We start from the raw sequence: 15,277 nt of genomic DNA on the forward strand, positions 1-15,277 counted from the left end.
TAATTAACAAAGTAATCACTAAGTAACAAGTGTCACATGATTAGGTGAGGACCCCTTCCACACTTGCTCCCAAGGCAACTCGCATCCATTTTTAGCTAACCATGTGGCACCCAACCTTGAGCCCCAAGATGGGTTTGGTTGGGCATCCACCCATCGGCCGATGTCCATGACCCATCACCCGGGTTCACGGCCCGCTACCACATGGCGCTACCACGTGGCGCACAGCCACATGGAGCACATCCACACGGCGCGCTGCCACTTGGCGTGCTGCCAACGTGGCAAACTTCCTTATCCTTTCGCATGGCTAGGCCATTGCGACTTTGCGAGGCTAGGGTTTTTACTTGTTACTTGAAGCATTTTCCCGTCTCGCCAATTCCAAAATTTTGGCTTGCCTTTTGAGATTTAATTTCGACGCTCTAAGATCAGAATCCGATGTCTTTCTTTGTAATACTCTAATGACTCATGAATTCCTTTCGGATTAATTCCACTAGTAGAAAAAATGCTATTTGTAATAGGCGAAATTGACTTTTTGTAACTGGCATTGTTGGTTGCGAATGCCACCGTTACAACTAGTGAAAATGATTCGTAACTAGCTAATGTTAGTTACAAATAATGTACTATTCGTAACTGGCTTAACCTAACGCCAGTTACAAATAGACTATTTTCCAAGTTAGAAACCATATTATTTGTAACTGGCGTTAAGTTATGCCGGTTACAAATAGAGTATTATTTATAACTGGTATAACCTAACGCCAGTTACGAATAGTGTTTTTATTAAAAAAAATAAATAAATAAAATGGTAGCAATAGCAAATTCCTCTACTGCCACCACCTGCACACTGCATTTATATTTTTTTTAATCTAAAGACCAATTAATAGTTAATAAACTTTTATAAAATACAATAATTATCAATCTAACCAATATAAGACCAACTTTAAGCGACATCTTGTAAATAATATTGACTTGATGTACTTGTAAATTACAAATATTTCTCTCACAATTCACAATAAATAATACTTTATAATTAAAAAAGCTAGTTAGTTAATTGATACAATGGTCAACCTTCAAATTTTAACAATTTTGTCGATTTTGTCTTTGTCTGCTTCACAAATTTGATTGTTCTGTACGGGGTAGCAGCAGTTCACACTAAGCACTTGATATTGCAACAGAATTCTGCATGGGAAAGAAATATAAACATAAAAAAGCCAAAATTAAAAAAGTGTTGTTTCGGACAGTCATCTACTGAACTCTTCCAACATGGTCAATGCATCAAACTGAGGGGACGATATAAAAGAAAATAAGCATCAAAACTCACATGAAAAACTTTAGTCACTTATTAGACAAAACTAGTCACAAATAAATTCAACACAGAAATCCAAACCAGTAATTTCACTTATTAGACAAATCTTTCACAAATAAATTCAATACAGAAATCAAAACCCCCCATATAAAATACAACAAAAACATAGGGTAGCAGATGCTTGGTGCCTGAACTAGCTCAATTTTCAGTTTCTTAGGTGTCTGAACTAGCACAGTCTATTACATACACAAGCTGGGAGGTACCTGAAGTAGCTCAAATTTCAATTTCTTAGGTGCCTGGGTGCAGAAGTGCCTGCAGAGGTGCCTGAACTAGCAGGTAGTCAATGTTTCGCCCACTTATAGTTGTAGAAATATCCAAGATTAGCGAGCTTTATAAATTGCATACTTGATGAGCCTGCATCATTACAAGTAATATCTAAGCCCGAACCATCGCAAAAATCAAATGAGCCTACAATCATTGGAAGCAAAAAATGAGCCTGCACCAATAAATGTGTGACGACTTTGAGGGAGCTCTGCACCACGTGAGTTGCATTTTGCGTTGTCTATTCTGAATTGATTTTGCAGTCATCTAATAGTCTCATTTCTCATGCATACACCTATCGCATTAAGTCTGTTATAAGACTAAGCAAAGATGAACCAGCCTTACAGTCTATATTCCTAATTAATGAGCTAATCTCCAGATTGGATTTTACATGCTACATATGAAATTTTGTGACATAATGCAGTTTGTATAACTTCAGAATGCTATGTGTTAGCCTCAAGTCCAGGCCAGATAGATATAAAGCAGTGTCAACAAAATTAACTTAGAACAGTTATCGCACACCTTGTGTGGTGAATCTTAGTAGTCTTTAAAAAATCTGCAACAGGGCATTATCATAGCACATCTAATATTTCGAACAAATAAACAACAATTCCAATTGTGCTGATAAAAGATATAAATATTGAGTGTTGACTAAGCAACAGAGAAGAATTTCCAAACTTTCCTAGAGCTTCAGTTCTGAAATTCAGCTTTGATTTCAGTTCTGACTTTCAATTCTGCATTCAGTTATGAAATTGACTATTGGAAGCATGCTCTAGCAATACACCATCATCACATATAAAATGTTGCAGCCAATCTGTCTACAAATAACAAAAGAATGGATTCATGAATTCAGATTTGTTGACCCTCCTAAGACAACTCAACTGAGTTGTACGCTTATTAACTGAGTACATATTATTGCAGTTCAAGCTGGAGTTCTTAGTCAAAGATGTTGTGCCCTTGTCTTGGAAATAGGAGATATCTAGCTAATCATCCATTTACGCACACAGTCACACACACACGCACAGAATATGAGTATTTGATACAATTTTAATTTTATTCAACTCAACTAATTGTTTCTAGGCAGCAAGCTTTGAAAAAGGGTTCTGTTGGAAAGTTGGAAGAAATAACTTAAAAACAAATGAAAAGGAACAGTAAAACGCAGAAATAGATAGAAAGACAACAGTTATAACTTCAACTCAAAAGGATCAGGAAATGTGTAGATGACCAGTAGTTCACTAGTTCAACACAACCTATGAATCTATTATGTTTTATTTCATTATTGTATCAACTCTTTACTCTCTAGACCTTGAATGAAATTAGACATTTATTTATACTAACAATAAACTCATGGGCTTATTAAGTAGCAAAACAGTTAAACAAGTGATAAAAAAACAAGATCATAAACACAAGGTTACTCAATAAGCCAAGTAATTAAATCAGGGAGTCAATTTAGAATCAAGTGACTACTTATTCAATTCATGCCTTAAATTCTACTTCATATTATCAATTTATCACTACTACAAGAAAAAAATATAACTCCATATCACACAACAATAATGATGCCACTCGTGTAAAGTTTATGAGCAGCTCAATCAAGGGATCAATAAATCAATTAAGCCATGCAAGTTAAAAAAAAAAAAAAAAAAAAAAAAAAAAAAAAAAAAAAAAAAAAGAGCTAATGAAACATGATAAGCTAAAATCTTCAAACAAATTCAGTCCCAACAATAACCGAGGTTTAAAAAATAAGGCCCGAGTGGGCAATGATTTCACAACTGCTAATTGAAATCCTATATATATCTGGACAAAGATACTTAACTACCTGCTAATTTGCTCGAGGTTCCACTTTGAGAGATAGAGAGTAACCCCTGATGCAACTTCCATATATTTGTATATGTTTACCAGATTGTCTATGTGAGGAACAGGGAAAATTTCTGCAAAACGAGAAAGAAGTCATATAATTAAGATACAGTCATATTTCAATACTTAGAAACACCAAAAACAGAACGATACTGAATACATTAGCAGCCTCCAGGCTTATACCAAAACCATCCAATAACGATGACCACAAAGTGTAACAATTGGGTCCTGTGCTAATTCAATACAAATATTACACTCAAAATCACCAGCATCATTATCATTATTGTTATTATCTTTTGATTCTTCATTACTTAAGCTTGATTCAGTCTTCATTGATTCCTCAAACCCACTTTCCATTTTCTAAACCCTAATTCTTGTACAAATTATAAACAAAACCCAGAAATTATAATCGACCGGTAAATAATGGGATCGAAGATTTCAATGCAATCGAAATTAAAAATAAAACAAATCAATTAAGCAAAATCAAGAAGCAACAATAACAAATATAGAAATAATAAAACTTAGAATAAAGAAATTAAAGATGAGATTTAATCAAAGAAAGAGGATAAAACTTACCAGTGGAATTGGTTGAATAGTGAGAAGCACGAAAAAAAAAAGGGAATTATTCAATTAGGGGTGAATCGGTGATATACGACTGATAATAAATATAAGGAAAATTTGTAAATTACCACCCAAAATCACCCATTTAAAATTTTATTTTAAATTACCACCCACTAAAATGATTTTTTTATGCAGATTACCACCTTCTTTCAAAATTCGGTGGAATTCAGATGAGTGGGGCCCTCCTAACGGCTACTAACGGCTAGTTTCTCCTTCCCAAATGAATTTCCCCCCGATTTCCCATATATAACATTTTCCTACCCTAATTTGCGATTTGTACTTCAAAAATTCCCCAAATTCCTCAAATTTCACTCCCTTGTAATTGCTGTAGCATCTTGAAGAAACCTCAAAGGTGAATTCGCATCAGGTAACCTATGACATTCTTTAAATTTAGGGTTCTTATTGTGCTTAAATTGGGGAAAACTTGTTGATTAGTTGATTAGGGTTTACTTTCTTCGCAAATTAGGATTCTTTTCCTATTTAATTGGGGGAAACTGAGTGTTTAGTTATTTAGGGTTCATGTTCTTTGCCCAATTTAGGTTTTTTGTCATTGAATAGTTGTTTGTACTGGGTAAGTTGTGTTTGCAATTTGTGCACTTAATTAAGTACTGGTAGTATTGATTGAAGCATGTTTTAAGCTTTTATGTTTATTTGTTGTTGGAATTATTGTGGCAGAAATGGAAGAGAATAAGGTGATTCTCAGATTTAAGTATTTGAATAGCTTACAATAGTGAAATCGACAAAAAAAATAAAATAATTTAGGGGGGAAATAACGACTGTGGGCCCGACACGCCTGAAATCAACCAGAAATTTAAAAAAGGTGGTAATCTGCGTAATTAATTATTTTAGTGGGTGATAATTTAAAATAAAATTTTTAATGGGTGGTTATTTAGAAAATGGAACTATTTTTGGGTGGTAATTTGCAAATTTTCCTAAATATAATCACAGTTTTAGAATTATTCTTTTTCTTTTTCTTTTTTTTTTCAAGTGGGCTTTCTTTATAGGATGGAAAAGTCATTGGGTCAGGAGTCAAAACGAAGAAAATCAAGATTCTTTTAATTGGGTTTAATTTACAATTACTAGCTTATTAATTGCCTAATAATTAAGATTATTGGGTTAACGCATTAGTGTCAATACTAGTATAGTGTCCGTGCGATGCACGGTTTATAAATCATATTATCAATTCCACGGGAAAAAAACAAAAATGATTCAATTAGTAATAAAAGGTTCATTTTCATTAACAAATTAAATAAAATTAACAGGAAGTAGTAAATTAATATTTGTAACTGACGTTTATAAGATAGTTACAAACTTTTTGGTCAAAGTTTTTTGACTTAATATTTGTAACTGGCGTTTGTAAGCTAGTTACAAACGCTTTGGTCAAAGTTACTTTGACTTGATATTTGTAACTGACGTTTATAAGCTAGTTACAAACTTTTTAGTCAAAGTTTCTTTGACTTAATATTTGTAACTGACATTTATTTAGTTTGTTACTAATAAAACTTCAAACAATAACAAACCACATATTAGTAACTGACATTTAATACGCCGGTTACTAATGTCATGAAATTTGTAACTGCCATAACATACGTCAGTTACTATTGATGCTTTTGTAACAAGCATAACATATGCCAGTTACAAATAGGGCGTTACAAATAGCATTTTTTCTACTAGTGTTCGTTGACACGGATAGTTAACTTGATTGGGTGTGACTCGAAGGGTTCAGTCAAGATTAAGCTGTAATATTAATTATACATTAAAATTACTGATCGGAAGCAGCCTCCAACTAGGCATTCCGATCACTTGACCTTGCTAAATAATTAGCTCCGTAATTGATTTCGAACCCTTTATCAGAATAATACAATTGTTTGAAGGACACCATGCCTTTCAGGGATGAAGAGATGCATGATTATTTTATGGAAAAATTTCCAAAAATAATACAAACTTTAAGTGGTCCGCCAAAAACAAGTCAAACTTTTAATTATTTTTAAATAATACAAACTTTGAGGGGTTTCCGCTTTAAACAAGACATTTTACCTATAATCTAAATAACCGGTAAAATTTATTTTTTAATTTAACAATTTAATTAACACACAATTAACACCTAATACACTCATAACCATAATTAACAATTAATAAAATGTTTTTTTTTCTAAAAACAAAACCACTTCTCCCCTACGCCAGCCACCTTTTTCACCAGCAGTTCCCATCCCCCACTTCCACCACAGACGGCGCCTAGCCGCCCTACCCTAATGTCACTCTCCCCTTCCCCCTCTCCTAAACCACCATCACCGAATCCCTCTCCCACAAACCAGCAAAAACCCCATCCACCAAACCACCATTAATGAAATCCTACTCCCTCCCCAAGAAAACCCACAAAATTCTCCTCCCCACACCTAATTTCCCTTCCTCCCATGTTCAAATACCCTAGCCAGTAGGGTCTGGGGCTGGGAGAAGAGAAATTGGGGGTTGCGGGGTTGGGAGAAAGGATATTGGGGGTTGCACGGTTAGAAAGGAGGTTTGTGGTTTTTTGTGGTGGGTGGGAGTTGGGGAAGGGAGCGGGAAAGGTGAAGATGCAAGGAATAGGGTCGCTGGCGCAGGGGAAGAGGTTGGGGCGCCGACAAGGGTATCGACGGAAGGACAAGCGCTGGGAAAGTGGTGGCTGGTGGGGAGGGGGTTGTGGCTATTATTTTCTAAATAATAATAATAATAACGATAATAATTAAATTAAAACATTAAATAAATAAAAATTCAAAAAAAAATTATCTAACCAATAACACAATGACACGTGTCCTATATACCTATAAACAAGTCACTAACTGGTCACAACTTGTTTTAAGCGGATATCCCCCAAAGTTTGTATTATTTATAAATTAAATAATCAAAATTTTGACTTGTTTTTGGCGGACCGCTGAAAATTTATATTATTTATGACAATTTTTTCATATTTTTCTTAATTAAAAAAAAATTTTAAACAGGAAAAAATAGGAAGTGGACAAGTGTCCTTCCGACTTCGTATTTTAAAATAATAGTATTGATAAGTAGCACTTAGAACAAATTTCTAACAATTTAAACTAATCAAAACCTCTTAAAACTTCATCAAAACATACTTTTATACTCAATTATTAGATGTAATCAATTATTACAAAAAAAAACCCATATTAATTTTATAAAAGATCCCTAAAAATCATGTCTTGAATAAATTAAAACCCTAACTTTATGAAATTATGTTTTAAAATCAATTAAAAATCATTTTGATACTAATTAATCCTTTTAAAACCAAAATAAACAAATGTATATTTTCCATAACTAACAAAGAGAAGTATATGGGGAAGGAGGAAAGGACCCACCATGGTAGCTGGCGACAGCAACCGCTGTCACCGACGATGGGTGAGGGATGTGGCCGGACAACAATGGGGTCGGTGCAACAATGAAAGTAATGTGTGGGTTCTTGTTCCAACCAAGGCCGTAACAATGATTTTGGGGGCCCTGTTCTAAATCGAAAAAGGAGCCCTTAATAATGTGAAAATTGTACAATTTTTTCAATCTATAATTTAGGCAATGCACAAATCATACAATTTTTTTATCAATAAATAGTGTATACAATTCATCAATAATTATGTAATTAACTTCATAATAATATATCTAATACCTAGTAAAATTATATCTTTGATATTTAATCACATAAATCGAACCATATGCAAAAGATGAAAAGATTATATTTGTTAGTATTGCTACATAATAATAAAATAAATAATTATTAATTATAATAGTGTCAATTATACAAAGAGTCAATGATTACAATTATACTAGGTCCGTACAATTGGTACAAACAATCAAGATTTTCTCAAATAAACAATCTAAACCAAAGCCAATTAAAATTCTACAGTAAGTTGTAAAATTAATAAAAATTCACCCAGTTGTGAAATAATATAGAAATGATGAACATACTACATACAATATATATAGACCTGCAGAATTAAAAATTGCTTCAATTGATATTATCAAAACCAAAATAAATAAATAAAAAAAATCATAAGTTTACCTTGCCTTTAACCAATTCGATGGGCAAAGAATTGAAATTAATCGCTTCAATCCGTTCCCTAAAAAAAAAGAAAATTCTTCAATTCGGTTTTGTTTTTGTTTGATTTTGTATCAATTAAAAATTAGATGAAGATGATTGAAGAATGATGGAAGATAATCCGGATATATATACAGGAACATAATTAGTCGTTTGATCAATATATTATATTATATTATACTTTTCCGTTGAAAATATATTTTTCCATGGAATTGATTAATGTAATTATGGAGAAATTTAAAAAAATTTAGAAATTAATATGGAGGTTGAATAAAGAGAGAAAATACTGAGGAAATTAGCACGTAATCGCATTACTGACTTGCTCTTGCTTGGCATTATAAACAAGGAGACTTTACTTTAAAAAAAAAAGAAAATAGGGGGAAAAAGGCCTCTTTAAAATGGGGGGGGGGGGGCTATGCAAGAGGGCACCTTGAACTTGCTGTTTTATGGGTCTAGTTCCCGCCTTCACCCACGCACGAGGAAGAGGAGGAGAAATAGGGGAGAGCCACGGGAGGTGGCGAGGCGGTGTGGTCGAAGGCGGCAAATCGGAGGTCGATGACCGGCTGTAGGTGGGGTCAGGCAGCAAGAGTTTACGGAAAAAAGGAGCAGTAGCTCACGTAAGAAAACAAGGGAAAAGATAAGGAAAAAGGAGAAAAAAGAAAGAAAAATAAAAGGGAGAAGAAAAGGAAAAATTAGGAGGAGACTAAGGGCCTGTTCTCATACGTTGAAATTCAGTTCAGTTTAGTTCAGTTCAGTTCAACTCCTAATTTCCTTCTCTTATAAAATATTCATTTCAGTTCATTTCAGTTAAGTTCAGCTCAGTCCAATTCAGTTCAGCTGCGTTCAGTTAATGAGAACAGGCCCTAAAAGGAGTATTTATTGACTTTGTGTGGGAAACTAACCTTTTGGCTTATTAATTTTGTATAGGAAAATTTTAGGGATAAATGGAGTATTTATAGTATAGGGTTGTTTATGATAGGTTTGGCCTTTATAAAAATAATGGACCAAAATGTTGAGTTAGCCCAATTACAGAAGTAGGATAATTGGATTTGTTATGAATATGGGCTACATTCGAATAGAATATTTATTGACCCAATAATTGAAACGTGTTTTTACCTATAATTCAATAATTAAAATAATTTGAATCAAAATATATTTTATAAATAAATAAAAAATTTGTAAAATACATTAATATACGGGGTATTACTATGCATACTAGAAAGATGCTAGAAAATCAACAGTCGTAAGAAGTGAAGAAATTAAAATTTCAGATTTAAGTATGAATGTGGATTATACAACACACAAAGTCACATGCAACTGTTATAAATGTTGCTACAAGAAGATGTTATAGCTAAGGATCAAGAAACACCTAATTCAAAAGCAAAAAAAAATAAAAAAATAAAAATAAAAATAAAAATAAAAATTTAAAAAAATGAAAGTTCCTGAAACAAGCCCTCCTAAATTTTCAATGTTAGGTATAGCCTATAGGTAAGGATCTTAACACATGATTATGATATAAAGAGCATCTATATTTCAAATTTTAAATAAATTCAATTTGATAAATCTGTATCACATTCTTCAGCAACTATTACGAATGTTGAAGATCCTGAGACTACTCGAATTTACTACAGGCTACACCTAAACACCTAAATCCTGATGTTGACTTCGATTACACAAAGGAAATTTTGTGAAAAACTACATATTATAGTCCAGAATTTGCGAGAAACATCCTATTAAAAAATGTTGTAATTGACTACCTAACTTTTGAAAAATATTGTAATTTACTACCTTACGCCGAATTGTGAAGTTTGACCAAAATGTTCCTGCGTTGACTTGGTCACGTGACACTTGGTGACCATTACGTGGGAAAATATTGAGAAAATTTGGGAAAGAAAAGGGTCATTAAGTGTCACGTGATTACCCATTTCATTTAAATGAGTTCAACTCTTATATTTGAACCTTTGTGGGTCAATTATTCTATAATTAAAGGCCACTTATTTATTAATCTCAAACCTAATTCCTATTTTCTACTCTATATATATCTCCAAAACCCCCAACAATTTCCCACACAAAGTGGCTAAAAAAAACAATTTTTTAGGGGTAAGTGTTATTTTCTTTCTTTACATTCTTTTTCTTTTCCTTTCTTTTCTTTTTCTTCTTTTCTTTTCTCCTTTTTCTTATTCTTTTTCTTGTTTCTTTCTTACTGTACGTGAGGATCACGGGGAAACAAACCCCTACCTCACGCATGGTCCATGCAGCCACCTCACCTCACATCACCTTGCGCCACGTCACCGTCGATGACCACACAGGCCGCCTGTCACCGCCAGCCATCGATCTCCCCCTGGTGGTTGTATCTCTCTCCTCCTCTTATTGTGAATTATTATTTATGTAATTATCTATTATGGGTTTTTATTTTAATTATTAAAATATGATTAGTATGTTTTACAGTTGTGTTTTAGTAATTAAAGAGTTTACATTTTAGATTATAAAGAGTTTTAATTTCAAATTTTATAAAATATAAAAAGTTAGGGTTTTAATTATTAAAGTGTTGATTTTTAGGGTTCTAACTTATAATTGATTTGGGGGTTTTATATACCCATTGATTGTTAGTGTTAATAAAGCTTAAATATTGTATCTTTATGGAGTTTTAACGAGTTTTTGTTAATGTTGTAATGCTGGAATTTTTAATCAATAACTATATACTAAAAGACACAAAGCAATGACACATGTCATCGCCTGGTTTATCCATAATTATATAATTTTTTTATTTCTTTTATTTACTTGGAGAAAATCTTCTTTAAAGTAAAGTTTAATGGGGTAAAAAAAGTTGACTAAAATGTAAATAACCTTAATTGTAACAAAATATTTATTATCTAGATCTTTAACTATAGAAAGAATAAAATACAATAACTTCTTTAGGAAGGAAAAATGTAACACCCTAGAAATTTCTTTCTTTTAAAATACCTTAATTTTCCATGTTCAAAACTTTATATAGGAATGTCTAAGACATTACCACCACCGTGAAAACGGTTAAGGCAACTATCAAAGACACACAGCGGAAGACTAATTTCAAAACCATTCAAACAAGTCAACTTGAAAGGTCAATCAACGAAAGTAAAGTCAAACCAAAGTCAAACGAAGTAAAATAAAATCAACCTACAACTTGGAATCATAATAGGCCCTTATTAAAACCAAACCGAACTCAAAACCTTTTCGTTAGTCATGCATAATAACAATGTCATAAATAAATATAGCAATAAACACATCATATACTTATAGAAACTAGCATGATTCGTTGTTCACATATGCCCATTCATGAATATGCTTCATCACCTGAAAAGATTCTTTCTATTTGTTTCCACTACTCTCCATTAAAAATGGGTCATCATAGGGCCAAGATAAAGACAATTCCAACACACACACAAAACACACAATCAACAAAGCTGAGTACATAAGCGTAATTAACACACTAGCATACAATTCCCTATCAACACACAACTTACCTCGTTGCACCTGTATTTCAAGCATACAACAATCAATAAAATTTCTCACTAGACACTACATAATTTCTTTAATGTTGACAATGCATCAAACGAGTTTCCCCACTAACCTCCCCTAATAAATTGAGGTTACTGACACGAGAGCTAACGTGCCAGCATCAATAACCACTCGTAGGTGGCGGAATTACTGCGCATAATAATAATAAAAGGAATGTACAACGTCCTGTACTCCATTAGAAGTTATGGTTAAATATAAAATCCCATAATTCCCCCCATATGTTCTTACTCAAGGTATATATACGTTCCAAGAGTTTTGGTGCGTATACGTTATTTACAAATTATTAAACTTGGTGATGACTCTCAAACCATAATAATTCAATCAACAATAATTATTCAAACAATCAAATATACCAATTTAATTCTTGAATAATTAGTGACCACATAATATTTAATGTTGAACCCCTTTTATTTCTACCTCGATGCCAATGACACCTTAAACGCATAAAGCGCTACAAATCCTATCCCTCGGTGTTAAAAACACCTTAAGTGCACTAAGGTACCAACATACAATTTATTCCTCGTGTACATAGACACTTATATAGCTCATTCCTCATGCTTATAGCATTAATAAAATTTATATGAACCATAATAAAAATCCTTTCTAATATTCCAAACCAAATTAAACATTTAGTTTAATTAAACATGCTTTCTAACATGGCACAAATAAATACGTGGTTCATAAAAAATATTCCAAACTATAATTTTTCATCTAATAATCCATCACAAATAAATCATGCTTTGTAATCCAATCACCAATAACATCAACATCATAATTTCCATTCCAAATCTAGCATGATACTACTTGTAATTAATTAAACACATTTAGCATGTTACTACATAATTAAAATTATGCTAAGTACGCGAACGTACCTTGTATAAGGTCTTAAAATTGCCACGACTAATAGAAATCACTCACTTCAAAGTCTCCTACAATTTAAAATCATAGAAGAGTATTAAAATCCTCTCTACCCAAATTTCTAGCAATATATACTATTATAAAACCCCTTATGATTTAATTAAAATAAGTTGAAATTATATTTAAAACATCATACTTTAATTCCAATTAATGGGTTATTAAAATTCCTTAAAGAAACTTTATTGTTAATGCTCTACTAAAAATTACAGCACTATATTTTAATGAAAACTTGCTGTAATTAAGCCTTAAAATACTTTAATCAAAGGTTTAAACCATTATACATCATAGCCCTTTAATAATTTATAAATCAAGAACCTAGGGTTTCAAAAATCGGGGCTTTTTAGTTAAAAACATAATCTTAAAATTAATTAACATAATACTCATAAGCAAACATCAAAATTCAAATCCCAAAACTCATAATTAAAAATTAGATCTAGGATTAAATTGGTTTTTAAAATAAAGTTTTAATTTTTTTTCGGGAATTATTATTGTAGGAAAATTCAATCAAATCCAAGCTATCCTCCCATCCTCTTTGGAAGTCTATAACACAAGATCTCAACATGTCCTCCAAGGTTTGAATGATTCTCTCAGTTTGCCCACTTATGGCAGGGTGAAACGTTGTACTCATCTTAAGTGTTGTACCAAATTTTTCCTATACGACTTTCCAGAATTTTGAAAGAAACCTGAAATCTCTGTCAGACACAATATCCTTTAAAACTCCATGTAACCTCATTCTTGATGTAAGATTTTGAAAGTTGCTCCATCTTCCAAGTCTCCTTCATTGGTATAAACACCGCTGATTTTGTAACTCTGTCCACCACTACCCAAATGGTGTCTCTTTGATTTTGGAAGGCAAGTCACAAAATCCATTAAAATGTAGTCCCATTTCCATGTAGGAATTTTCAATGATTGCACAGTTCCCTGTGGCCTCTTGTGCTCTATTTTCACCTTTTGTCAAGTCAGACGCTTTGCTACAAATTTCACAACTTCATTCTTCATTCTAGGCCACCAATACCCCTTTTTCAAGTCCTTATATAGCTTATCCCCTCCTGGGTAAACTAAATAGTGTGTATTGTGTCCCTCTTCCATTAGCTTTCTCTTCACTTCCTCACACTTCTGAGGTATACACCATCGACCTTTGTACCTCAAACTTCCATCTTCATGAATTTTGAAATCTATAGCTTTGCCTTGCTTTATTTTCTCATGAATCCTATTCAATTTCACATCTCCTGCTTGGTTTTCCTTTATCTCATCGAATATGGTTGGTTGGATAGTCAAATTTGAAAGAATGCCAGCTGGTACTCCCTATTCTACAACTTCTAAATTCATTTTACTCATTTCCCTACTTAACTCATCAGCCACTATCAAGGTATTCAATCCATGACTGGTCTTACGACTTAGAGCATCTGCAACTACATTTGATTTTCCATCATGATGATGTATGTCTAAGTCATAATCCGTCGTATACTCTAACCATCTTCTTTGGCGAGAGTTTAAATTCTTTTTAGTGAAAATGTACTTCAAGCTCTTATGGTCTGTGTAAATTCTACATTTCACTCCATACAAGTAATGACGCCAGATCTTTAGTGCAAAGATAATTGCAGCAAGTTTCAAATCATGGGTTGGGTAATTTACTTCATGGGTCTTTAACTGCCTTGATGCGTATGCAATCACCTTTCCATTTTGCATGAGCACACATCCCAAACCATTCTTTGATGCATCATAATACACATCATAGATACCACTATCGTCTAGCAGTGTTAGCACTGGTGCTGTAACCAGCTTTTGTTTCAAGAGTTGGAATGCTTCTTCACACTTATCATACCACTCAAACTTCTTGTCTTTCTTCATTAGAGTAGTCATAGGTTTAGCAATCTTCGAGAAATCTTTCACAAAGCGCCTATAATATCCTGCTAGACCTAGGAAACTCCAAACATCAGACACTGTTTTGGGCGTAGGCCAACCCTTCACAGCTTCAAATTTGGCTAGATCTACTTCCACGCCATCCTTAGACACAAAATGACCTAAGAATGCTACTTTTTCCAACCAAAATTCACACTTAAAGAAATTTGCATAAACATTATTTTCTCTTAATGTTTACAGAATTGCCTTCAGGTGTTCTACATGCTCCTCTTTGTTCTTCGAATAAACTAATATATCATCTATGAACCCTACAACAAACTTATCCATAAATTGATGAAACACCCTGTTCATCAAATCCATAAAGATTGCTAGAGCATTTCTCAATCCAAATGGCATTACTGTGAACTCATAGTGTCCATATCTTGTCCTACAAGCAGTTTTAGGAATGTATGCATATGTAATCCTCAACTGATGATATCCAGACCTCAAGTCAATCATAGAAAACACGGTTACACCTTTCAACTAATCAAGAAAATCATCAATCCTTTATTATCACCTTATTCAACTCTTTGTAATCAATGCACAACCTCATGCTCCGATTTTTTTTGTAACAAACAAAACTACTGCTCCCCAAGGAGATGCCCTCGGTTTGATGTACCCTTTGTTGAACAAATCTTGCAATTGCTCCTTTAGTTCACTCATCTCTGCAGGCGCCATCCGATATGGTGCCTTGGATATTAGTGTTGTCCCTGAAACTA

The 15,277-nt window shown here is 33.1% G+C and overlaps 1 long non-coding RNA gene across 3 annotated transcripts; it reads right to left on the reverse strand.

Moving 5' to 3' along the window:
- Positions 1 to 933: 933 nt before the first annotated feature.
- On the reverse strand, positions 934 to 4,135 carry LOC110712668. 3 transcript variants are annotated; one of them, XR_002509650.1, is made up of 4 exons: positions 4,055 to 4,135; positions 3,441 to 3,552; positions 1,564 to 2,439; positions 934 to 1,173 (listed from the first exon to the last, which is right to left on the reverse strand). It is a non-coding gene; the product is annotated as an uncharacterized LOC110712668 (long non-coding RNA). The 3 variants fall into 3 exon arrangements; XR_002509651.1 differs by having other exon boundaries at positions 1,564 to 1,714; positions 1,803 to 3,552; XR_002509649.1 differs by having other exon boundaries at positions 1,564 to 3,552.
- Between the last annotated feature and the right edge of the window lie 11,142 nt (positions 4,136 to 15,277).

Source organism: Chenopodium quinoa, unplaced genomic scaffold, assembly GCF_001683475.1.
Source record: "Chenopodium quinoa cultivar QQ74 unplaced genomic scaffold, ASM168347v1, whole genome shotgun sequence".
Lineage (NCBI taxonomy): Eukaryota > Viridiplantae > Streptophyta > Magnoliopsida > Caryophyllales > Amaranthaceae > Chenopodium > Chenopodium quinoa.